The sequence below is a fragment of the Artibeus jamaicensis genome, unplaced genomic scaffold (assembly GCF_021234435.1).
Source record: "Artibeus jamaicensis isolate MK-2021 breed Jamaican fruit bat unplaced genomic scaffold, CSHL_Jam_final scaffold_584, whole genome shotgun sequence".
NCBI classification, from domain to species: domain Eukaryota; kingdom Metazoa; phylum Chordata; class Mammalia; order Chiroptera; family Phyllostomidae; genus Artibeus; species Artibeus jamaicensis.
The window spans coordinates 11,517,375-11,544,086 of record NW_026522048.1 but is presented as its reverse complement, the minus strand read 5'-3'; the positions used below and the strand labels follow the sequence as shown (position 1 = coordinate 11,544,086).

The window sequence follows — 26,712 nt, the reverse complement described above, 5'->3', positions numbered from 1 at the left end:
TTTTAGCTTACATTTACCAAGCACATACCATGCGCCAGACACTGTGACAAGAACTGTAACTATGTATTCAAAGCTTGTCAACACTCCATGAGGTTTCCATGAACTAAGTCAGAGTTAGGTTGTCAGGATCTGCTCTCTAAAAGCCAGTCTCTAATTCACGTGTTGACTCTGCCCTAAGCATAGCTGGAAGTGTATGGCCTTTCATAGTTCTGTCACTTGCCTCAAGGAAGAATTCTGCAGCACCATTACATAATAGAAATAGCCTAGACACTCAATGTTGGAATTTTTTTTTGCAATTCTCCTTTTATGTGATCTTGGAGACAGCACCTAGCCTCTTCTCAAGACTTCCATTCTCTCATCTGAAAAAAGATACCAAACCCAAGAGATTATCACGAAGAATTCAGATAATTTATAGATAACCTGGAAATAAGAGGTATAATAAAGTAATATTGTTTTTATCATTATCACCATCATCAGCTTTATTAAATGGTACGTTCTCAGAGGCTTTGGGAAAAAATGAGTAGGAAATGAACAGAAAGTGTGAACTCTTGATGTAGTCATTGTATACTTTGCACATGTACAACTATATATTATTGTCATTTTATATTTGGTGACTAGAAAATTATTTTCTTATTTTTTTAGAGTATCTATCAAATGTCCAGCCCATAAAGGTTTGAAAAGTTAAACAGAGAGCAGTCTGAATGAAATTAAACTTCTTAATTCATTTCAAATGAAGATAAAAGTGGGGAAAAAAGATTAGAGATTACTCCAAGAAAGAAAGGAGGAAGAAAATATCACTGAGAGGAAAAAAGAAAATGTGCTAGATGTTGTTACTCATTCTCTGCCCTTGTGTGATTTTTTTTCCCAGAGAATATAACAGTCACATATGCATACTTGATCCTTGTTACTTCTGGTGATAATAATTCATCCCCTTCCTGCTGTGTGTCAGGGCTGAGCAGATCTCTCTCTCAGAAAGTTAAACCATAGAACCCTGAAAAAAATGGATAGAAACTATTGAAAACTGCCTAAGTATAAACTTAATTTTTCTTCTTAGCCCAGGACTACATTTTTTCTTTGACGGACATTGTAAGGTAACGAAAATGTTTAGAGTTGTTGGCTTATTTCTGCAATATTTAAAATATGAAAAATTTATATTGTGCTCTCAGCTGCTAAATAGGTGTGCCACGTTCCTGAATGAAGGACAGTCACTCTTCCTGCAACAGGAAGCCTCCAGGCCCCTCTGGCCTCCTACCAAAGTCCAACTTATTGAAGATGCTTCTCCTAACTTCCTCATAGGCGGGGAATCCCACATCCCATCATGCCCTCCCCTCCTTGTCCAGCTTTCTCTATATTTTCTTCAGAGCATCTGTCACCTTGTGACATCTGTCTGTTTAGTGTCATTCTTACCCCATTAGAATGTAAGCTCCAGGAGACCAAAGACTTCCTTTTGTTCTCCACTGTATGTCATGAAGGAGGAATCAGTAATTATTAGTTAAATGAATGTGAGTTGAAGAACTAGATATTTTAGAAGAACAAAGCCCTGATTTTTTCTCAGAACTGGCAAAAATTAGTATCAGCACAGTTGAAATGAACAGCTTGTATCTCTTTTTTCTTATGTAATCCTATGTATATGTGCGTGTTTGTGTGTGTGTGGAAAGAGAGAAGGGGAGAGTCTGTGGGAGGGGAAAATAGAGAACATAAAAGTATTAAAAGTGTTTTATAATATTCTAGAATTGTCACTTAAGTAAGTCCAGTGAAACACTTCTGGGGAATTTGCTAAGATTTATCAGGAGCCCCTGGGTATGAAGTCATGGTCACCAAGGAAGAATTTTTGTGATCATCCAGAAAGAATTCTTTTTCAAAAATTGAGTTTTTCTGCAATGAGCTGTAATTGGGCGACCATATAATTTAGGTACTAAAGGGAGACATTTTTGAGAGTTAGAAGAGATGGGAAAACAAGCTAACAGGTTTCAGCGGATGTGCACCGGGCTCTGCCGTGGACACGTTGGAACACTTGGTTACTGGAGCGGTACCAGCCATGACCTGCGTATCACTTGTCAGCCCCTGCGTTGTATCGCCCACCACCTCTAACAGAGACGCATCTTCACAGTGCTCGGACACAGTTCGTAAGTGTCATGTTTCTGCACATCTTGTCTGTATGGCAAACAGCTTTGGAAGCTACAATCTACAACCAAAGGCAGGCTTTTTGCTTGCAATCCATTATAAAAGATTTGGGTTTTCAAAGCTTCGGATTCTTCAGCTACAACACAGACCCACTCTGTAAACACACATTATCCAGCCAGGCCATCTCACATAACACTTACGGGACTGGGTTTGACCGGAGTGGGGGTGGGGGAGTAGCACAAGTATAAAATTCATGGGTCTCGCTGTGCCACGAATAAAATTCCTTTATCTTTGGACCAGGAGCCTCATGTCTTCTGCCAGCATCTATGAATTTATAGCAGGCTAACTTGTTAACTTGTAAGTAGGGCAAAACATCAGCCTCTTCATGGCTATTAATGTGTATGCATAAGGCAAGGGTGGAACTAATAACCATAGTGATAATGATATTTAATCCAGCTGAGTCCTAGAAAGGGCACTGGACCAGAGTCTAGGGATAAGTTGTAATTCCACTGGACGACAACATTTTGAGTGACTCTAAGCAAGTTACTTCAAAAATTCCTCTGGCCCTCAATTTTCTCATCCATACACTAGTCAGGGGAGACAGGTACACTTCTGATTATAAAATCTTTGATTTCTGACTCTTTCAGTATGTCTCATGGCTCTCTCTTTCTGCAGGTGGTAACTTAAAAATCACAGAGTACTAAAAATGCAGAAACTCTTTAGAGATTTAGATAACTATGTTCTGATAAATCCCACCATTCCTCAAAGATCTGAGAACTCCAAAATGCTTGATTGGTTTAATTTTCACATAAATCTTAACTAAAATAATGTTTCATAGTTATAAATCAAAACAATAGCCCTCACTGGTGTAGCTCAGTGGATTGCGTGCCAGCCTGCAAACTAAAGGGTCCTTGGTTTGATTCCCCATCAGGGCGCATGCCTGGGTTGCAGGCCAGGGCCCCAGTAAGGGGCACACAAGGGGCAACCACACACTGATGTTTCTGTCCCTCTCCTTCTCCATCCCTTCCCCTCTGCCTCAAAATAAATAAATAAATATCTTAAAAAGAACAGTAGTATGTACATGCAAATGTGATATAAGCCAAAAGTGCTGGCACAAAGAAGACCAACAATGAGCTAACATACCTTCATTACAATATGCAAATGCCATACAATCCAGTTTCTAAATAAACTTATGCTGATAAAATTGTTTTCAGTTACTATTTATAGGGGGAGCTGGAAACAACAAATCACTGAAAAGGCTGCTCTTATCAACAAAGATATGAAAGGTTGTGTTGCAGGGATAGTAGTCTGATAAAAGAGAAAACAATGAATTGGGGTGAAAAGAGAAGAAACTAAATGAAGGAAGCTAAGTATATATGTATGGAATTATTGAGGGTGTTTTTTTCCTTCTGAGTTGAGGGCCCATTTTTTTGTTTCTTTTGCGGTCAGGTAGTTGAACATGGCAATAACTTGGAGTGGTTTTGTTTCTATTAGAAAATAGTTATAATAGGTTTCCCTAAGCAAGCAGTTTTCTTTCATTTTTGACATGGCATTGCTATGTCCATGGATGAGATGATGGACCCGAACTTGGGAGGAACCAGCCAGAATGGAAAAGAGATATGTATAAAGGGCAATGTGGGAGAAGAAACGCTGAATTCAATGGCTGATTGATGCACAGAAAGATTGCTCTTACATCTCAGTGATTGGGAAAATAACGGCCTCTTTGACAGAAATAGGGAAGTTGCAGTTTTGAATGAAAAAATTATGAGCACAATTTTCGAAAGGTGGAGTTTGAAGAAATAGCAGGCCATGTGGTATAAATCCCCAATGAACAGGCCAGAACTGAGGAGAGAGGCCTAGCTAGAATTATGGATTTGGTAGTCATCTGTGTCTGTAGATTGCTGGCTTTAGAGATCACAAATTATCTGTTATTCTTGAGTCTGGAAGTGCCAGTCATGCTGGCAATTTTCTGCCACTCTTTCCAATAGAAAGTTCACATTCTGATTTCACTGTGACTTGGTAAATTGCCTCAAATCTCATACAACATTTTCCTTGTTGCGAGTGACAAACCTGAATCTACCTCCACTTCAAATATAAAAGTTTAAAAACAGTGTTGGGTTTATGTAAACTGAATAATTATATCTTCCTTTACTTGAGTAATGTGGAAAAGTGAATTAAATAATAATAAATCATTTTCACCAGTCAATGCAAGTAATTCAGTTGACAAAGGCGTATTTAGATTACTGTAAAAGAAAAGGAGACCTGAGATTTCTATTTGATTGTGGGATGTATAGCATAATCAAAATGACAAGGTAAATGCTGGGGAGCATTTTTCTGACTGTTGGGAAATTGAGTGGGTATTCAGCAGAAGCTAAATGAAAATGTCAGGGTAATGGTAAAGATTTTGCACTCTCGCACACTCGAATGATTGAAACATAGCAAGATTTGATTGTGACTTCATGAAAATAGGAAATCAAACTTTCAAAGACCACCTAAACTACCATATACTAGAATGCTTTTTTGTTTTGCATTTCAGGTTTTTTTAATATGCACTTTTAAATAGTGTGTTATTTGGTTAATGTAACATATGACTAACCCATCACACATCAGCCCTTGAATCAGCAGATTTATACAAAATTATTCAAAACTTTTCTCAGATACTAATAAATAAGTGACAAGGGTTCTATGAGTATCTTGTGCCTACCACAAGCATGGGCATTGTGGCGTTTAAGCTAGAGAAATTATAATCTATTAGGGAGGCAAGATTGTATACTCATAAAATAATATTCAGCATTTCATTATGTGGTAAGGAGGGGAAAGAGTTGTGGGGGAAAACCCTCACGGTTGACATGAGCACCTTGATTTTGAACGAGAAAGGCACTAGTGAGGACGCCAGCCTGTCCAACACCATACCTGCACTTTTAGGGCCACAGGAGATGGGTTGGTGGAAGTAAGTAGATGCCTATCTTCTTGGTAGAGGTAGAGGATTGAGGAATTCAGGTGTCCTTTGGCATGTTTGAGTTTCTAAACAAATGAGATCCTAGCAAGAGTAATTAAAATAAACTGCCAATTAAAGCTTTTGATGTCGGAACTGGGGGGGGCGGGGACAAATCAAAGTGGCAAGCTTTCATAAATCCTGTCATTGCTCTGAAGCCCAGAAGGGTAGCCTGAGACAAAATGACCTGGAAATTCCCTGAATGCTTGAAAGGAGTTGGGTTGAGTTTAGCTTAGTTTGGGAAATATGTCTCTAGAATACATTGTGAACCTCTAAATTTAATATTTAGACAATCATTTAATTATTCATTACTATAAAAGTAAGTGGTGAATGCAAAGGGAAGGGGAGCATAAGGGGACTAAATGGCAATGGAAAAATCAGTAAAACATTTAAAAATGAAAAAAATAAAATAAAAATAAATGCCCCATTCTAGTTAGTAGACATCCTTTCAGCTTTTATCTATTGAGTCCCTTCCAACAACCAGACATCTGTTAACTACATAATCTCCGTGAAACCTGATACAATATCTTGAGGTTGGTACTTTAATTACCCCATTTTACAAAAAGGCAAAGAGACATGGAGAAGTAAAGTAAGCTGTCCAGATTCATCAGTTCATGAGAGGTGAGATTGGAAATGAAGATGCCAAAACCGAAGTTGTCCTGTTAACCGCTTCCCTGTGTTACAGCCTCGACAAGAGGTACCCTTCATGTATTACCTGTGAGTGTGCTGGGCAAATGGCTCCTGAGTGCAAACAGACTTCTAGCTACCAAATATTTTTTTTGCTACACATTACTATTATGTTATTTTCCATAGCTACTAATCATATATTAAACCCCAATAATGACGATTATTACTGAAGTTGGCTAGTGCATCTCTGTAATTTTCATTTTTAACATGTTATCTAATGCATTATTTTTTGCATAGACATTTCTTCTTAGCCAATAACTTATTGCCTTTCATTAAACCAAGAGAAAATTCCAATCTATTAAATGATCTTATTACAGGTAAATAGTAAATCTCTTACAGAGAAGAAAATCATGTTCTTTTGTGTGTTTTTCATTAATTATAATGGCAACTGATCAATTTTAAATGTGGGCTTCTTCTGTATATTAAAATTGATTTCACTCTCCATTTTTAATTCTGCGGATATTATTTATTTGAGAAACAAAGAAAATTAGCAATTACTTTCATTTTTCTATGTGTGCAAGTTATGGATGGTCATTTCTGTAGGTCATATCAAATATTTCCCCAAAATATTATTCCTTTGCATCTGAAAACATCAATAATAACAGTTAGGTCTACCATTTCTTGACTGACTGATATGTTTCAGTTAATATACATGAAACATTTTTGTACTTGTCACCTTATATTCATTATAACATTATTATCCATAAACATCCCATAAAGAAGCTTTCTTTACTCACCATTATATAAAAGCAGTGTAGCTCACAGAAGTTGAATAACTGTCTCAACTCATAAATTAGAAGTGAGAGAAAGCTGTTTCTAAAACGGGGATTGCCTCCTTACACTAACTTTTTAAAAAATATATTTTATTGATTATGCTATTACAGTTGTCCCATTCCCCCCCCTTCATTCCCCTCCAACCTGCACACCCCTCCCCCACCAACATTCCCCCCTTTAGTTCATGTCCATGTGTCATAAGTTCTTTAGCTTCTACATTTCCCACACTACTCTTGCCCTCCCCCTGTCTATTTTCTCCCCACCACCTATGCTACTCATTCTCTGTACCTTTTCCCCCATCTCTCCTCCTCCCACTCCCCTGTTGTTAACCCTCCATATGATCTCCATTTCTGTGGTTCTGTTCCTGTTCTACTTGTTTGCTTAATTTGTTTTTGTTTTTATTTTAGGTGTGGTTGTTAATGATTGTGACTTTGCTGTCATTTTACTGTACATGATTTTTTGTCTTTTTTTTCTTAGCTAAGTCCCTGTAATATTTTAGATAATAAGGGCTTGGTGATGATGAACTCCTTTAACTTGACCTCATCTGAGAAGCACTTTATCTGCCCTTCCATTCTAAATGAAAGCTTTGCTGGATAGAGCAATCTTCAATGTAGGTCCTTGCCTTTCAGGACTTGGAATACTTCTTTCCAGTGACTTCTTGCCTGCAAGATCTCTTTTGAGAAATCAGCTGACAGTCTGATGAGCACTCCTTTGTAGATAACTGTCTCCTTATCTCTTGCTGCTTCTAGGATTCTCTCCTTCATTTTAATCTTGGCTAATGTAATGATGATGTGCCTTGGTGTGTTCCTCCTTGGGTCCACCTTCTCTGGGACTCTCTGAGCTTCCTGGACTTCCTGGAAGTCTATTTCTTTTGCCAAATTGCGGAAATTCTCCTTTATTATTTGTTCAAATAACTTTTCCACTTGTTGCTCTTCCTCTTCTCTTTCTGGTACCCCTATAATTCAAATGTTGGAATGTTTAAAGATGTCCTGGAGGTTCCTAAGCTTCTCCTCATTGTTTTAAATTCTTGTTTCTTCATCCTTTTCTGTTTGGTTGTTTCTTTCTTCCTTCTGGTCCAGTTCATTGATTTGAGTCCCAGTTTTCTTTCCATCACTATTGGTTCCCTGTGCATTTTACTTCATTTCACTTAGCAAAGCCTTCATTTTTTTCATCTAATTTGTGACCAAATTCAACCAATTCTGTGAGCATCCTGATCACCAGTGCTTTGAACTGTGCATCTGATAGGTTTGCTATCTCTTGGTCACTTAGATTTATTGGCTCTGGGGCTTTGATCTGTCCTTCCATTTGAGCCATTTTTTTTTTATGTATGAGGGGCAGAGTCTTAGGTGTTCACCACTGCAGGGCAATACCCCCACCATCACTGGGTTGTGAGGCTGTCTGTGGGGGCAGGGTCCAAGAGGGAACAGTTGCTCTTGCTCTGCTTTCCCCTGGATTTCAGCCCCTCTGCCACTTCCCACAAGCAAACTGGGCCCTTCTTGTGCTGGTTCCTCAGTGGGTGGGCTTGTGTACGTTCTAGGACCCTGTGGGTCTTTCCAACAAACTCTCCTGTGAGGCTAGGAGTCTCTCCAGCACCTCAACCTCCACAAGTGTTTCTAATTGGTACTTTTAGGCTGTATTTCCCGGTGCTGGGGCCCTGGGTTGCACAGTCTGTCTTGCTGCCCGTTTTCACCTGGTTTATCTGCATGCAAATGTGTGACCATGGTCAGCCAGCCACCTCGCGTCCTAACTTGGTTGGGTCTACTTTTTGCCTCCCAGCATCGAGTCTGCTGGTTGCCACCTGTTCACTAAGTGGCCAGCCACCACTTTTTCCTTCCGGGACCCCTCTCTGCCAGCAGCTGACTGTGCCCCTCTTACCAGTCTGATGAATGGTTGTCAGACTTCCATACAGTTCAATTTTCTGTCAGTTCTGGTTGGGTTTTTTTTTGTTTCTAAATTTTTGTTATCCTTAATTTTGGTTGTGCAAGGAGGCACAGTGTGTCTACCTATGCCTCCATCTTGTCCAGAAGCCTCATCCCTACACTAACTTTTTACCTTATCATTAAGCTATCTCTAAATTGCATTTGAAAGTATTGAAAATTAAACTATCAGTGTAAATATAATATCTTGAGCTCATTTAATTTGTGGTTTGTACTTCATAAACACTTAGCACATATTCTTTGATCTTAGGCAGTAAAAATTAAATTTAGCTACAGTTCTATAATTTGTTTCTTTGGATATTCAGTATCATATCAAGCTTTCAATAGCACTGCTGACCTTTCCCAGTATTGGTATTTCATATATATTACACTGCTTTTGCATTGACTATGGATATTTCTTTCTTTATCTCTGCACAAATCTCTCTGCTAACATCTCATTAGCAAATGTTTATTCTACTCTACAAGCAGTGATGCATAAAATATCATCTCAGATATGCACATCCTTTCTCAAGCTCCAACACGTGCTGGTTTAGCCATCGTGACATTCATAGGTATTTATTTCATCGTGGCCAGAAGAGCAACCAACATAAATAATTAATATTGATTTTCCCCATCTTGCTTCTAAGCCATACAGCTTTCATGAGTTTTGATTGCTAGAGAAATATTTTATCTCTGAAGCTCTCTGACATTTAAATGTTTAGTTTCCATTTCATAGTGCACTAAATATTACTGGGGTACACAAAAAGAACTGCTAAAAGAAGCAGTAATTTAAACTACAAATTTGAGAAATCAACTGAAACCAAAACATCTGTAAGATTTTGAAAAGATATTAGAAACTTATATTCTCATCAACTTTATATTTTCAGTCTCAATGAGTGTATGATATTTTATTTCCCAAATGCAGTAATACCAATAACTAGTAATCTGTTAGTACTTATGACATTCTCTTCATGTACAAGCAGATCTCTCTCTCTCTGACTTCCATTCACCTCCCTCCTTTGACCCTAGCCTTGCAACTTAGGACAAGTTCATGAACCTCTCCACACTTCTTTCCTCACCTTTAACATGTAAAATAAAAATGCACAGATTAAATGAGAATATGTAGCATATTATTGACCTACACATAAGCGAATATTTATCATATGCTATATAATTTATCAGCAGATATATATGTATGGAAATATATTTAAAGCAAGCAATGTCTGGTATATATGTAGTAGTCTCAATAAGTATAAGTTCTCTCTTTTTCCCTTTTTATATATATATTACATATTTTGTACATATCTGTTAAATACATTATACTCTATCACATACTATTCGGTATACTATAAAGCATAATGTATAAGTATACATTGTACTTCTTCACATACTTTTTCACCTCTGTATCACATGCTATGTGTCCATGTGTTAAATACAATATACTTTGCAAGGTTTTCCTCAAGATGGGGTAAATATGAGGCAAGTGCACAAAATTTAAGATCTGGGGGCAAGAAAAAAAAACCTCAGTAATCAAGTCAATGTTTTAAGTCAATGTTTTAAAAATCAGAATTCATCCAAAAATCCCTTGATGAATAAAATATCAAAATATGTTAAAAAGCAAGATCCATGTTACTGGTTCCCACCCCCCAACCTCAGGCTCTGAGATGGCTCATCCCCACACCTGCTTTCAGCAGAATTACATGAGCATGTTTTGCACTCGTAGCCTCTGTGCAGAAACACTATCCAACATATCTGCATCCTTAGTCCTGGGTCCCTTGCCTGAGGTGGCTCACAGACTCATCCTCTTCCCCATTCTGAAGCTGAAAGGTCTAAGGCTTGATGTTGGAAAGTGGAATAAAGGCTGAGGAAGTGAGAGCTGGGAACTTGAGAAGGCAGAAATGGACATGCCCAGGGAGCCACAGAGCTCTAGTGATGGTAGAGTTGTAGTAGTACAACGTGCCATGGTCGAAAGGCTGACAACACTGTCTTTGACCATTCTACTTCAATTTCCTCATCTAAGAATTATTTCTGACCATGACAATGAATAAATTTCCATGTTTTTGTAATGATTTTGAGAAGTACAAACTAAATTTCTGAATCCTCTTAGGTCTATAATATGCATAAGCAAATATATTATGTGCTATATAATATCTCAGCAAATATATATATATGAATATAAATACATATGTATATTGAATATATATAACAAATAATACCTGGCATATAAGCTCTCAATAGTTCTTTTTATTTCAACTGGACTTGAAAAAAAGCCCTGATAATTAATAAGTACTAATAATTAATAAGTTATCTAAGTACTTAGCATATGTAAGTACAGAATTGATTTTAATAGTGCAATTGAGAAATTGGAATAATTACGTTCTTTTTTAATAATATTTTCCTATTATTTCATGTTGCCTCTATTCCCAAATATTTAAATAAGCCTCTGCTAAAAGCAAATCTTAGAACAAGTTAGAGTGCTTGATGTTACTTGGTTTTGACTGGTTCTCTCACTGAGACAAGACACACTGCCTTCTTTGGTTACCCCAGGAGCAAGAATTGTATCAGTTGAAGGTTAACCCAGTAAACAGAATTGCTAGACAGTGGCTTCAGGTACAAAATGAAGCACAAAACCTCACTTCCATGAGTATGGCATGTCAGGTGAGCTGTGGATTGGCAAGAAAATGCCATAGGAACCTACAGAAAGTCCCTGATTTATTTAAAAGTGTGCCAAAATTAATGGGAACATGGTGGCTCCCTACAGTGGGAGCAGGTAGGCAGCACACAGATTTCTTCTTGCCCCTGGATTCCCTGAGGGGCACGCAGCTGCCAGGGGCTCACTCCATCTAGGGAAGGCCCTGCTAGCATTGAAAATAGAGCCAAATTTTTGCTATGCCACAGTCTTTTGAAACGGGCATGCAACCGCAGGCCAGGGGTTAATAATCTCTGTGTTTCCATTAGGGGAACATTTTCAAACTTTAGACGCTATAGGTTCTTCTACAGACACTCACCGTGAAGCCAACATCTTAACTCTGGTACAGAAAGCCAAGTCATGTTTCCCTTTATAATACATCTGCCTCTAGAATTCTGGTGTCTCCAAAAACCATTTTCTTCTAGCAGAACACCCCTTGATCTAGAGTTAGTAAACTGTTACTAGGTAGTTTCAATACAGAGTTTGGTCTGGAGATAACAACAAATCAACTTCTATGAATTACATTCAGTCCTTACTACATGTAAAGCTAAGTGCCTGTTGATTTCTCAGAGCAAAGGAATGGGTTTGAACCCAGGCCCACCTGACTTATAAGACAATGTACCTCATTACCATGCATCACAGTCATCTGGGATGCTTATCAAATGCACAGTTTCTGGGCATCTCCCTACATTTACTACTAAATTATAACCTTATGTATGGGATGGAGCCCAGGAATAGTGGTGTTTACAAGCTCCAGTTGACTCATGCACATTAAGCTTGCACATCACTGATTTGCATCCTGGCTGCATTGACTCCTTTAAGATTGGAAGTTCCAGCTGTCTTAGGGGATGATGCACACAGGTAAACATTGTGACAACTGCCCTTCACCCCCCTCAAAAACACCACATGGTTGCTTGGTCTCAGTGTACTCTGCCCACTGTCCCAACCCGAGCTCAGCCTGCCCACGTCAGAGTGGACTGGCAGTCAGGGCCACACACAGTCAAGGGGGTAAACTTCCCCGGTGGTCGTCTTGAAAACATAGGCCAGCTTTTCTCCCTTGTCTTCTATCTTGAATTCTGTTAAAACAAAGGCTATTTTTATCTGTGGAACCAAGCATGCATACCATCTGTCTCCTTTCAGATGTCAGAGTTCTATATTCCTTCAGCAGTTTAGGATGTTCATTCATCCTCATCTTCCCTCCCATCAGCTTTATCTGATCAGATGTAATCTGTACATTCATACACTAATCTATTCTTAATGTTTCTTTTTATTCCCAATTTAGACCTAAGGAATTTTATATTTTAATAGCCTGTGATATTCTCTGGATATTTTATCTTTGAAAATATACAGATATTGTACATTTGTGTCTTTGCTGTATTGTAAGTTTATTATTTAGAAACATGGAACATTATATATGATATTAAAAAGTCATGCTAGAATAGATGGTTTAACTAAAATAAGCAATTTGTTTGCTTCCATTAATACTGTTGTGGTTATATAGGTTAACACGTGAAAAACTTGCATATATGCTAGTTAAATTATTTGGATTTTATAGCACCAGACAAGTAAAACCACTGTTCTATTTTGTTAGTGAAAAAAAGATCACTGTGTAATTGGGGTAAAAATTGAAAATATTCAGATTAATAATGATTATTTGAATGTGGAAGGCTAGACATTATCTATTTAAAAAATACATGTGAACCTAAAACTGCTATAAAATAACAGTATCTTAAAATACATATAAATAAACTGTTATGCAAAAATAGTTTACTTGGTATAATTAGGATGAGCCCAGGATGTGATATTCCTTGCTTCTACTGCTTTCCTGATCTTCTGTAGTTTATTGATCCCACACTTTCTAAGGAGTATCATGGAGACATAAGAACACATCGCATAAAGATGCCTAATTCATTGGGTTAAACCACATATGTCATTGACTTGGGTTTCTTCAGGGGAGTCCTGAAGTACATCAGGACCCAGCTTAGCTAGCAGCAATTCAAGATGCAGAATTATCACATGGTTTCTCAGGGAACACCTTTCAATGCCCCTGCATAGCTGTCTTGTGTAAGGCCTGAGCAGAATCGCAGAGAGCCAGAGGGGAAGCAAGGTTTCAGGCACCATGCAGTAATCCTGTGTGCATCTGCCCAGTCTGGTGTGTCAAGAAAGGGCCTCAGGAAAAGTCAAGATCATTGCTCAGTGAGGAACACATACACAGTGCAGGTCGTCGATGCACCAGGGGATTCAACTCACGATACAGAACCCCCGTACAGAATTCCAAAGTAGCCCCTGGAGTGCCAGGTAAGCATCTCACCTTTAAACCTAAATAGTTTGAAGTTACTATGAAAAATAATTGAGAATTTAAGACTCTTCTCTACTATTAACTTGAAAATTTACATTACTCATCTTTTTATGAGGGGGCTTAAATATATGCATTTACTGGAAGTGACTAAAGATGAAAATAAATACATTGCTGGCTGGGATAAGTAAACTGAAAATGTGGACCAAAAAAAATCACCCTTCATGTAGACCAACCATGATAGACTTAGCAATAAGGCTTTTTCTTATCTCATGTGCCAGGAAACCATCACTTACTAAGATGAATAGAATATTTTCTTTTAGCAAAATGCTTGGAGGTCGAGAAAAATTTAATCAATCACATGTGAACATTAGTAAAATGAGGAGAAATAAGACACCATAAGGGTATCACAATTTTCTCTGAACTTTCATTTGTCTTTTGCACAGCAGAGCAAGATGACTGTCCCTGCTTTTAGTAACTTGACAACCAGAATTCTTTTCAGAGTTCTAGCCTTATTATTGTGTACACCTGTGTCTGAGTCCCTGCTCCAGAATTCGGAAGCAGAGAATAGCTTCTTTATCTAATTGGTGTTAGCCACTGAGAGCTGGAGGAATATCATATTTGCTTACAGAAAACTAAAATAGATATAGTATGATATATTCTCATGCCTCAAGGCCATTTAAAGACAGGTCAAACTCAAGTTGTCCTTGGACAAGTGAGAAGCAGAAATAATGAAACTTCAAACCCCGGATTGTTTTCATGAAACCATGGAGGTCTGTGGTTTTAAAAAAAAATCCTATGTTAAAAAAAAAGATGGATGATTAGGCATAGAGAGTAATATACAGTTTTCTCTGATGATACTCCAAAAGTGGATTCTTAAGAGCAGAGCCTGTTAAGATCTTTTCATGTTGCTAGGAGAACTGTTACCATAGGAACAATGGTACTAGTAAGTATGACTTCCACACACATAGCACATAACCTGCAAAGATGGTAATTGCATTTAAAATATCTTTAAAAATTTACACCGTTGTCTTTTGCAGCACTTATATGTATAGTACAACTTATTAAGCCTTCTTAGGCAAATGTGTAAATTTGCCCTTTGCTAGCTTTTATCAGTTTAAAACCTCACTCATTCTGTTACGCTGAAGTTTTGTATTTCTTCAGCATATAAGAAGAAAATATTCAGAGGTAAACCGTCATTGTTTTTTAACACTGAGTCATGGCAGTGGTGTGTGTGCAGGTTTGCGGGCTGCCACAACCAGGTGAGAAAATCAGGGAATATTGGTGCTGGTGCACATTCAAGTCAGCTTCACCCACAACCTCATCATTTTATCCTGAGTGTTATTTGCAAACACAAAATCACAAGAAGCAGCCACCCTGAATGAAATTCCTTAAAACATCATGCCTCTTATGATTTTTTACTAAAAATCACAAACTGATTAAATGGTACACGGTTCAACTCAAGCTAAATACTTTGGGAAATTGTCCTCTACTGTTCCCCTTAAAAGAACAGTTAGTAAAAATACATAACACAAGAACTGATTACAAGGCCACAGAATACTGTTCAAAGAATATATGCTAGCTCAGATTGCAGACCTCTCTAAAACCCAAATCTTGAAGTCTGAATTCACCTTCTACACACCCTGGCTTGTTTTGTTTTGAGAATCTTGTCTCCCAAGAACAAAAGCCATGGGATAAGCTTACAGTGAGCTTTCATTTTAAACTAACAATTCTGTTTTATATTCCCAGGGTGCAAATAGCCTTGCACCTACCTGCACCACCAAAAATCAAGAACCTTTCTATCTCATTTAATTCTAGCCTGAAGGCCCTGTCTAAATTTTGTATCATGTCAGTCCTCCCCATCACATTCAGGGCTTGGTATCCTCAGTAATCAAGTACGTCAGAGTCTGACCTTGTCCCAGACAATTTGTTCTCCCTACAGTCATCATAGAAAACGTAGGAATATTGGTATCAGCAATTCTTTCAGTCTGATTCCATATATAGAAAGTGAAAAGCACAATCTTACTTTAGAGTATTGGAGTATGAATGAGGATTAAACTAAATAATGCATATAGAGGTACATATCATGGTATTTGGAGTAGAGTAACTCTTGAATGGATAAGAGATTCTACTCTTACATTATCTGCAGAGCTAGTAAAGAAGGAAATTGCACTAATATCCCTACTGTGATCAGTTTTACTTGGGTTTATTTTACAATTCACTGTTTCTTGTAACTATCATTCATAGATCTTTTACTTTGAAATCTAAAATTATTTCAAGCTCCAGGTTGGTGTTTTCCAATCTTAATAAAAAGAAACGCCAATGAGACAGCAAAGATATTGGTAAAAAATACTGCTGTTAGAGGCAGTGGTAATGTTTGTTAGTTATAATTGAGGCAGTTCAGTGTAGTACAGTCATGAAGTCATAGAAACCAGAAATTTAAAAAGCCTAACAATTTATCAATTCTGCTTGCCCATTCTCTGGGCTCTTGTCTAGTCTTCATTTCTAATGTCCCAAGTGATGAAGCTGCTCCTATTTCCCTTTAAGAATTCTCATAATCAATAATATTACTCTCAAAGGACTTTATTGATACGCTAAATTTTATATTTTCATTCATACAATTTTATTTTTAGTTAAAACCCAAGCTTTGTAATTCTGCCTCTGAGACTTCTATATTGAACTACCAACCTAGTCATTTTTTATCTTTATGATTTCCCAAAGATTTTCTCTCACTTATTTTTCTCTTTGATTAAAGTACCAGTGCTCATTTGTACTTTTGTAATGTTTGCAATTCTGTTCATTAACATAAGGTTTTGCAAATCATACTTTTTATTAGATTGTCTTAAAAACAATTTAATTTAACCTTATCCCTTTCATTGTATCGGTACCTCTTTACCTATTTTCTGTAATTCTTAATTGCACTGATACATTTTTAGATTCTCATAGATATGTACAAAATGACTCTTGAACACAAGTGTACACACACATTACACCCTGTGTCAAAGCTCCTTTGGAGTAGAAACCACATCATGTAAGTCTATTTTGTGCACAAAATCACAGAGCTGAGTGTTTTGCACATACTAGTTGCTCAATAAATGTTATATTAAGTTCTCTTCTCATACAGCAACATAGCAAGTTGAAATAGAAGCAATAACTTTCTTGGGACTCAAAGGTAAAAGAGTAAATTTTACTAACTTAGAAAATATGATGAAGAAAGACTATTTTAAACTGATAAGAACAGATACTACACTTGATCTTAGCCAAAAGGCCAAGAAGTGATAGGAAAGACTATTTTAGAGAAACTTCTTAAATCAAAAAATTATCTGAGATGCCCTAACCCACGTGGCTTAGTTGGTTGGGCATCATCCCACAAAGCAAAAGGTCACAGGTTTGATTACCAGTCAAGGCACATGCCTGGGTTGTGAGCCTGGTCCCCAGTTGGGGGTGCAGAAGGCAACCAATCAACTCTTCCCTCACACATTGATGTTCCTTGCCCTCTCTTTCTCCCTCCGTTCCCCTCTAAGAATAAATAAACAATCTTTTTGAAAATGTATCTGAGACAATGAACAAGTGATATTTAATGAAAGTCCACTTTTAGGTTGATACACAAAAGCTAGCCACAGAAATTAAAAGCAATAGAACAACCTAAGTTTCCATGGGATCACCAGAAATTATTTTAATCGCATCTGAAAGAAACATTTTTATAAGCCATGCCAGAAGATTATCCTTTTGTCGGTGCTTATTTCTCCATTTCAGTAACCCTTCCTTTTTCTCACTCTCTTCCTTACCTTCTTTTTTTCCCCACCTACATAAAGGAACTCTATTTCTCTCTTTCAGAGTTACAATTAAGTATCTCAGAGGTCAACTGAAGGCTATACATAATAAAGTCATTTCTCTTTTATAGAAGAATTTACAAATAAGGGATCAGTTAAATTTTAAACTACCTTGCCTTCCTGAAACCTCATGTCACAACCAGTCCTGTGAGTGCCCCTGGTACTTCAATATTTCTCCCCATGGAAACTTTCAGATAAATGTTTTAAACCTTATATAAACCTACTGAATGATGACTTCTATTAATTATTTTGCATAGATTTTACCCCTTTTAATACTTTAATAAAAGCTTGTAGTTTTTCTTCCTATAAACTATTACAAAGGTAATTATGCAGTCGTTTCATTGTTCAATGTATGAGTCTGGCAATGTATAATGTCTGGCATTCACTACTTATATAACAAGCATGTTGAACCTAGTGAAGAGATGAATGAAGGTGTGAATATAATTTCATTCTAACAAAATATCCATTACCTTAAGCGATTGATCCATCTAGATACATCTTTCTTTTGTAGTGTTCCTTGGATGGTTATGAATTATCTAGGAATGTAAATATGAATTTACCTTCAGTTCATCTATGTATAAAAAATAGCTTAGTGATATTTCCCATCATGCCCTCAACAAAGATACTGTGGGACAGAATCTACTGCATTTCCTGCCGAGCCATTTCTCACCATCGTACTCCACTCTCCTAAAGAAGAAATGCCAACCAGGGAAATAGAAGCTGCTGCAGTGACTGACATGGTGCCCCAAGAGGGGAACTCTCAGCAGCTTGGCATTGAGGAAATAAGAGCCAAACCATTTCTATAATAACAATTAAACAACAGGTCAGTGAACCTAAGTATCAGTAGTTTTTGTTACACATCATTGCAGTTGTTGATGTACAGAGGACAGAAAACTGACTGATTTAATCCCTTATGTTTTAAGTTTCATAGGAGATTTCTTAATTAAATTCTACTTCTAGTCACTATCCAGTAAACACATAGAATGTTTACCATGCGACTTGTCACATGTCCCTACTTGGCTTAAAAACAGTGCCTAAACTGCAACAAATTCAGCACTTAAAGCAGCTGTGCTGTTCTTCATGCCTTTTTTCCAATGCTCAGGTTGCTTGTGGCTTCTGCACCATGGATTTTTGAAAGTTCTTTTTTCAACAGTTACTTCATCAATTTACTAATCATTGATATCAGACTTTCTGGAACAATCTCCTCATTAAAATATCTCAAGAACTTATCTGTCCATTTTTTTCCTACCTCTGTTTTAAATGGTGACAAATTCACTTAGTATTCTAGAGTGTGTACTATGTATGCCTATGCATGCCAAATAATACATTACCCAATTTTCAAAATCTATCAAGCTTTGACCCATCCTCATTAAAAATCTGTTTTCTAAGTATATTTAGAATGTTAACATTTTAAAAATATTATTTAGAATACTTTATAATTTTATTATAAATTTTAAAGATTACAGTCTCATGTAACTCATAAAAATACCTAAATTAATGTTTATTTATCTTATCACTACTTTCAAACAAAATAATTTTGTTTATAGCACGAACCATTTAGCCATAGTGAATATAAATCATTCAAAAATTACTAAGAGCTAACAGGTGTATGTGCTCAGCGTTCAAGATGCTGTCTTAATATTGTTATGTGTTAAAATTTACTCCTCATCACAGAACCCAAGGAGACTGCCAGCATCATCAGCAGATCTATTTTGCAGATGAGTAAAGAAGCACAAAAGGTTTGAGTAACTTTCCCAGCATCATACAGCCAATGATATAAATGCAAATATAGGGTAGGGCAAAAGTAGGTTTACTGTTGTGAGTATGCAAAACAGAGTTTACTCTTGTATTACTATTGATTAATTATTGTGTTATTTTCCATATGAACAGCTGTTAACCCACTTTCACCCCACCCTGTATCTGGACCCTGACCCCAGGTCCCAAGCTTTAAACAATTACACTATCTACATTGCCTCTCTTTATACAGACAAAGAAGGAAAATTACAAAAACAAGTTAAAAATCAAATCACCACCACAACAAAACAAGAACTGCTTCAAGCCTCTATCGTGAGAGAATGTATAGCCCAATACATTAACCACCTTCCTGGCCCTAAACATATGCTGACAGACATGATGCACATTTGCACACCCACATCCACAACACTTTATACACATGCCCATATACACGCTGTAAGGGAGCAAGCAAGTCACCAGAGGACGTAAACTAACCTTTGGGTAGGAAAGCTCATTAGAAGGAACAGAACTAACATACTGTATTGAGATTGTTAACTATACACCAGGCCTCTTCCCTACACTGTCTCATGCAACCCTCATCACTTTACAGAAGATAAAACTGAGGTTTGATAATTTGCTGAGGACCATATGGATGATACAAAAGAGCTGGAATTTAAACCAAGTTCTGAGTCTCAGCCTGGGACACCTCTATACCACAGTACAGAAAAGACGAGGCTTTGAGTAGCATGAAATGCTGGTAACCTCCAGAGGCTCACCCCAGAACCCAATAGCAGACACTAATAACAGTAAACAGTGTCTCTACTCCAGCAACTATGGAAAGCAATAAACTTTAAAATGTGATGCTGTGGAGTGATGCAGAAGAATGAACAGAGACTTGAAATTCAGCGGAGAAAATTTTCTGACAGTTTTAGAGATGACCAGAGTTTTCCAAAAAAAAAAAGAAGTTGTGATATATGTTTACAAATTAAAGGAGAGAGACTAAATAGCATATATCTACTTTAAAAACACATCAATCTTCAGAATGCAAATTTTATTCATAAAATGAATCTTTACAATCATCACCAAAGATACTTTTTAAATTGCCTACTATTTGGTGACCTCTCGTACTTCTTAGCTAATATCATACTTATTCTTAACAATTACCTATCTTCTTTATTACCAAAGTACATAAAAAGAAGAAGGCCTTCAGCAAATATACTTTTAGTGTTTCTTCTAAATGCAGATTTTCATGAAAAGAGACAAAGAAGCTGATGTGTATATATTTTAAATTCGATACCCACTTTATTCTAATAAACTAATTTTTCTTATATCATTTTAAGTACTGAAAGTAGGAAAGGTTTATTATAATGTTCGCTGCAATGACTATCATGTAGTTTTGGGGAATTTTAAACGGGCTTTGTGAAGTTAAACAACATTAAAATACCCTCAATTTAAAGGTGTGTCAACTAATAACTATGTTTCTTACAATGTACATTTCAATGCCGTGTTCTGGTCACTACAGCATTTAACTTGAATAGCCCCATCTCAGCCATTTCAACGATGCCAACTGAAACAAAGGGACAGTTGTACCTAATGAGTTCATGAAAATCTATGAGTTGATATAAAATGTTAATCCTGGTAGTTTTGAAGTTTTGGTAGTCGTGAGTCAGGATGAGAGTACAGATCTTTTAAGGATGCCTAAGGGAATCTTTATTTGGCGAGGCTGCAATGAATTCCAGCACTAATATGTAATTGGCTTGAAATAGGAACTTCTGATGCCACATCTGGAGAACAGAATAATACAAGCCACTACAGGTAGTAATTACTGAAGGTAATTGTAATGCAGCTTGAGTGGTAAACATTAATGAAAAAGCAGATTTCTAAGCAAATAAAATCTCAAGCATCAAAAAGACAAAAATTTTGTGACAAATGGTTCATTTAGCATGCAGTGCTGTGTGGGCAAAATTGGACTGCAATCATAGCCATTTCAAAAAATGAAAACATTAGGAGAAAAGAAAATTGGACAGAAATGGCATGGAAATTACAGCCTTTGATCCATTCTGAAGAACGTTGGTTTTGTTTTTTTTTTGGTTTTTTGAAACATCATTATGAGTGGGCAGTAAACTCCTTCCACTCTCCTTTCTGAAAGCCTGGAGACCCTGAGAGAGAAATAATCAATTCCAGACTGACAACAGAAATGTTTTTCAGCGATGATCTTTTTTTTTCTCACAAAACCGTGCAACATTAATTCTAGTGTTAAATTGCTATCTGATTTTCCTATTGACACTTTTAATTTCAGGAGAAAGTCCTTCCTGAATCATCCTTGACCCATCCAACTAAAGATCAGTTAATAAGTACATTTCATGTTAACTAATAGAGAGTGATGACAAAATTTCATGAAAATAAAGAGTATTTTAATGTTCCCAGCGTTGTATCATTGAGAATATCATGGAGTCATTCTCTTGAGAATACCTTGGAGTCTAAGAGTCATTCTATGAACAACAATGCACACCTTGGGACATAAGTGGGCATCATTCTGCCGAAACATCTTTGGCTGTTGTGAGTCACTGTAGTTTCCACAGACATGCAATGCTAGATCTGTATTTGTAGAAACTTATATCAATTCCCACAGCTTTAAAACAATAATGGCCACAGACTTGTTCAATCACTATTAATATGTCTGTAATTTGATTGTAAGACATTAATATTGTACTCATCAGCTTCCCTTATTAAATACTGGTAATTACTCGTTTCATAAGGTTTTTTTAACCTATTTTGTTAAATCCAGGTTTTTAGATTTGCTACCCCGTAATCATTTAAATTAGTTTTTACATATGAAATCATTTTAGATAATTATCTTTGAGAGAATGTTACACCCTGATGTTAAAAAGGAGAATTATTGGTAAATAGGTATAAGGACATTACTCTTCCCATTTTAGTAAATAGCAGCTCCAATCTTCCAAAAAGGCAGCTTAAATCAGATTTGCAATGCCTGAAGCAACATCTTTGTTTATTTTCTTGTTTTATTTGACTTTGCATTCTGCTTCCATTAACATTTTCCATTTGAACTTTTGAGTTGTATACCCCTTCTAACCTCAAAAGATGTCATTATGAAAGAAAAAATGTGTCTGTTAGTTTTATATCTTTGCAAGTGAATATTGGTTTTATTGCTGTTGAGTGTATTACTTAAAAGGTAGAGCTGCAATATTCAAATGCAATGACTAAAATAATTTTTTTCTGTCAAAGGTTTTTAATTCAACTATGAGTGAAGTAGTTTCTAAGATTTGTTAGTCATATGTAATTTCTGTGAGTAAAATAGCCCATTTTAATGACACTTTTAAGGCTTTTATAATATTTTTTCTGAAATATCTTTATTAAAGTTAAGTAGCATAAAATAATTTTCTAACTAGACTTTCTCTTGAATCACACCAACATACATGTTCTTTTAAATTTGTAAGATATGAAAATCCTTGTCCTGGCCCTTGGAGAATGCACATCTTTTCTAGTGAAAAAGATGGACAAATAGCAAATTAACAAATAGTATGATGAATGATGTAAGGGAGGTACTTAAACATCCCTGCCTCAGAAACTGCTAACTTAAGTTATATCCCCTTATATTACAAGGTCTGTCCAGAAGGTATCCAGCCATGTAATATGAAAAATAGGAACATTTACTGAATAAGATAAAAGACACAAGAAACATTGTACATAGGGCAATGATGCCTCAGTCCCCTTCAGAGGAGGCACTTTGGGACTTCACACAGTTCTCCCAGTTGCCATCAGCTGCCCCATTGTAGTTTCCTAAATTTCATCCACAGTCTGAAATCTCTTCCCTTTCAAAGATGATTTTAGTTTTGGGAAAAGCCAGAAGTCTCAGGGTACTAAATCTGGGCTGTAGTGGGGCTGAGTCACCTGGGAGTCTTGATATTTCACAGTAAATTCTACACATGACATGATGCATGAGTGGGCACATTGTGGTGATGAAACTTCCAATCAATCACCAGTTGCCCATAGTTGTGGCCTTTTGAATCACCCAAATAGTTTCTACTATTGTTCAAGCTTAATGCAAAATTTGATGCAGTTTCATTGCTCTACTTGCTCAGTCATTTTAAATGTGATGGCCACATGGTACACATGCTAATTCAATGGCATCTATAACCTCTACTGACTAGTACAGTGAGGTCATCATTGTTCATCTATGTGCAATCCAGTCCACTCTCCTTGGCTGTCAGGTTACATGGATGTCACGCAAACCATTCTAATTATATTAACAATGACCTTTTTGAGAAAGACCTTGTATATACTGCCTTAACACACTGAACAACCTCTGTTAAAATACTCCATATCCTGTATGGCATATACCTTCTCAAATCTGTCTTCCTGATAGACCATGAACTTTATAAGGACCTTCGTTTACCATAGTAACTTCTCCCTTGTTCACCACAGTATCTTCAGTACCAGAACCATTTCTGATATGCTTGCTTTATGCATTTTTGTTGAATAAATTAATAAATGAGAGTGAATGAATGAACAGTATGAATGGGATGTTCTGTTATACAACCAAGGCCCAGCTATTTTTAAGTGAGAGCTCAGGTAAATCATAAAGGAAAGTCCAAGGAATGTGGTGAGGAAGGACATGAAAGACAAGATAAAGCACATGCAAAGGTACAGTCATGAGGAAGAGCAGGGAACTGGTAAGATCAACAGCAAGTAATCTAGAGTGGCTAGAACACACATAGAAGTTGTGAAACAACATTGATACAGGATATTTGCTGAGATGTTTAGTTTTCGTCTTCACACTTTCCTCCATGTTAGCAAGTAACTCATTCTTTGCCTAGAGGGATCTTCTCTCAAGGGAAGAAAAGAGAAATAGCCAGAAGTCAATGGCACTTACTGGATTTCGATAAGATTTTGTTCTAATCTGACAGGTAGGCACTTTAAAGAACCCAGAAACCAAATCAACAAACAAAATGAGTGCTTTACCAAAGAGACAGAGACTTTTAAAAAGAACTAAGTGGGAATTCTGGAGATGAAGAACTCAGAAGGAAGAAGAGAGAGAGACTTGAGCATAAAAAAAATAATGAAAGAACTCAAATGACAATTATCTGACTCCATCAAAAATAGCAATATAGAATAATAGACATACCAGAGGAAGAGAAGCTACAGTTAGAGAACATATACAAACAAATAGTTGATGAGAACTTCCCAAATCTATGGAAGAGCCAGATCCTCAAATCCAAGAAGGAAACAGAACACCTAATTACCTCAATCCAAAAAGGCCTTCTCCAAGGCACATTGTGTTAAAACTATCAAAGATTAATGAAAAAAAATTCTCAATGCAACCAGGGAAAAAATAATAACCTACAAAGGAAAGCCCATCAGGTTATCACCAGACTTCTCAGCAGAAACGCTACAAGCTGGAAAACAGTGGAATCAAATATTCAAACTACTGAAAGAAAAAATTACTAGCTCAGAATAATATATCCTGTAAGGATCCTTTAGATACAAAGAAGAAATAAATACTTTTCCAGACATATGAAAGCTGAGGGAATTTATCACCAGAAAACCTCCAATGCAGGAAATATTCAAAGGGAGTTATTTTACCTGAAACAAGGAACAGAAGGTCATAAAACTGAGTAAGATCACCAACTAACTCACAGCATAAATAGGGATAATTCATGACAACAAAAACATGAAAGGGGAAGGGATGAAGTTCCGAATTTGCAAAGGGGATGGAGATTAGATGCTTCCAAAAGGAAAGGGACTACTGTATATATGAAAGTTTCTTTTTCATAACCCTAATGGTAACCCCTCCCCCCACCTCATACACACACACACAACACAAACTCCGAACAGAAACACATAATATAGAAAAAAGGAAACAGGAAAAATGTATGGAATACCACCAAACAAAAACAAAAGGCAGAAACACAAAGAAAAAACCAATGGGGGGCACAGAGTTCCCAAAAAACAAAAGATAAAATGGCTATAGGCAATCTCCATATATCAATAATTACCCCAAATGTAAATGGACTGAATTCACCAATAACAAAGCACGGAATAGCATATTATATCAAAAAGAAAAACCCAACCTTGTGCTGCCTTCAGGAGACACATCAAAGCTGCAAAGACAAAGTTAGACTCAACAAGAAAAGGTGGAAAAAAATTCTCCAAGCAAATGGCATCCACAGAAAAGCAGGTATAGCCATACTTATATCTGACAAAATAGATTCCAAGATGACAAAGGTGACAAAAGACAAAGAGGGATGTTTTGTAATGATGAAGGGAACACTATTTGAAGAAATCATACATTTCTCAGTATATATGCATTGAATCAGGGAGCAATAAAATATATAACACAACTACTAACAGAACTAAAGAGAGAAACTGACAAAACCACAACCATAACAAGGGACCTAAATACTCTACTGACAGTTTTAGAGAGATCATCCAAACAGAAAATCAGTAAAGAAATATTGACCTTAAACAACACATTAGATCAAATAGACATAACCAACAGTTACAGAGTCTTTCATCCCAGAACGTCAGATTGTACATTTTTCTCCAGTGCTCATAGAACATTCTCAAGAATAGACCATATGTTGGGTCACAAACTAGAGTTAGCAAATTCAAGAAGACTGAAATTACACCAAGCATCTTCTCTGACCACAGTGCTTTGAAATTTGAAATCAGCTGCAAAAAGGAAGTAAAAAATCCACAAACATGTGGAGAAAATACACAACATACTACTACAGAATGACTGGGTAAAAGAAGAAATAAAAGGTGAGATCAAAAGATATAGAGAGACAAATGAGAATGACGGTATGACACATCAAGACATCTGGGATGCAATGAAAGCAGTAATGAGAGAGAAGTTTGCATCATTACAGGTCCATCTCAGGAAACCAGAAAAATCTGAAGTAAACAATCTAACATTACATCTTAAAGAACTACAGAAAGGACAAATGCAGCCTAAATTCCACAGAAGAAAAGAATTTTTATTATTCCGCATAATAAAAATTAGAGCAGAACTGAGTGAAATGGAGAACAAAAAGACTATACAAAAAAATCTATACAAATAAGAGCTGGTTCTTTGAAAAGATTAATTAAATTGACAAACCTGTGGCTAGATTTACTACGGAAAAAAGAAGACTCATATAAACAAAATTAGAAATGAAAGAGGAGAAGTAACCACAAACATCGCAGATATGCAAGGAATTATACTAGAATAATACGAAAGACTATAGCCACCAAATTCAATAATGTAGAAGAAACCAGTAAGTTCCTACACACATGTAACCTTCCTAGACTAAATCATAAAAAATTGGGAAATCTAAATAGACCTATCAACAGTTAGGAAATTAAAATAACCATCAAAAACCTCCCCAAAACCAAAAGTACAGGACCAGATGGCTTCATTAGTGAATTCTACCAACCCTCAAAGAAAATTTGACACCTATCCTTCTCAAATCCTTCCCAAAAATTCTAGAAGAAGCAATACTTTCTAACATCTTATGAGGCCAACATAACCCCCGATACCAAAACCTGCCAAAGATAGCACAAAAAAAGATAACTATCAACCATTATCTCTGCTGAATACAGATGCAAAATTCCTAAACAAAATATTAGCAAATTAAATACAACAAATACATTTGTAAAGTAAT

At 36.5% G+C, this 26,712-nt stretch overlaps 1 protein-coding gene and 1 pseudogene across 3 annotated transcripts in view; one reads left to right on the top strand and one right to left on the bottom strand.

Moving 5' to 3' along the window:
* Positions 1 to 26,712, top strand: part of SYT1 (synaptotagmin 1) — a 541,050-nt gene that overhangs the window by 245,069 nt on the left and 269,269 nt on the right. The gene's annotated exons all lie outside the window — the stretch shown is intronic.
* Positions 16,642 to 16,761, bottom strand: LOC119061511 (uncharacterized; annotated as a pseudogene).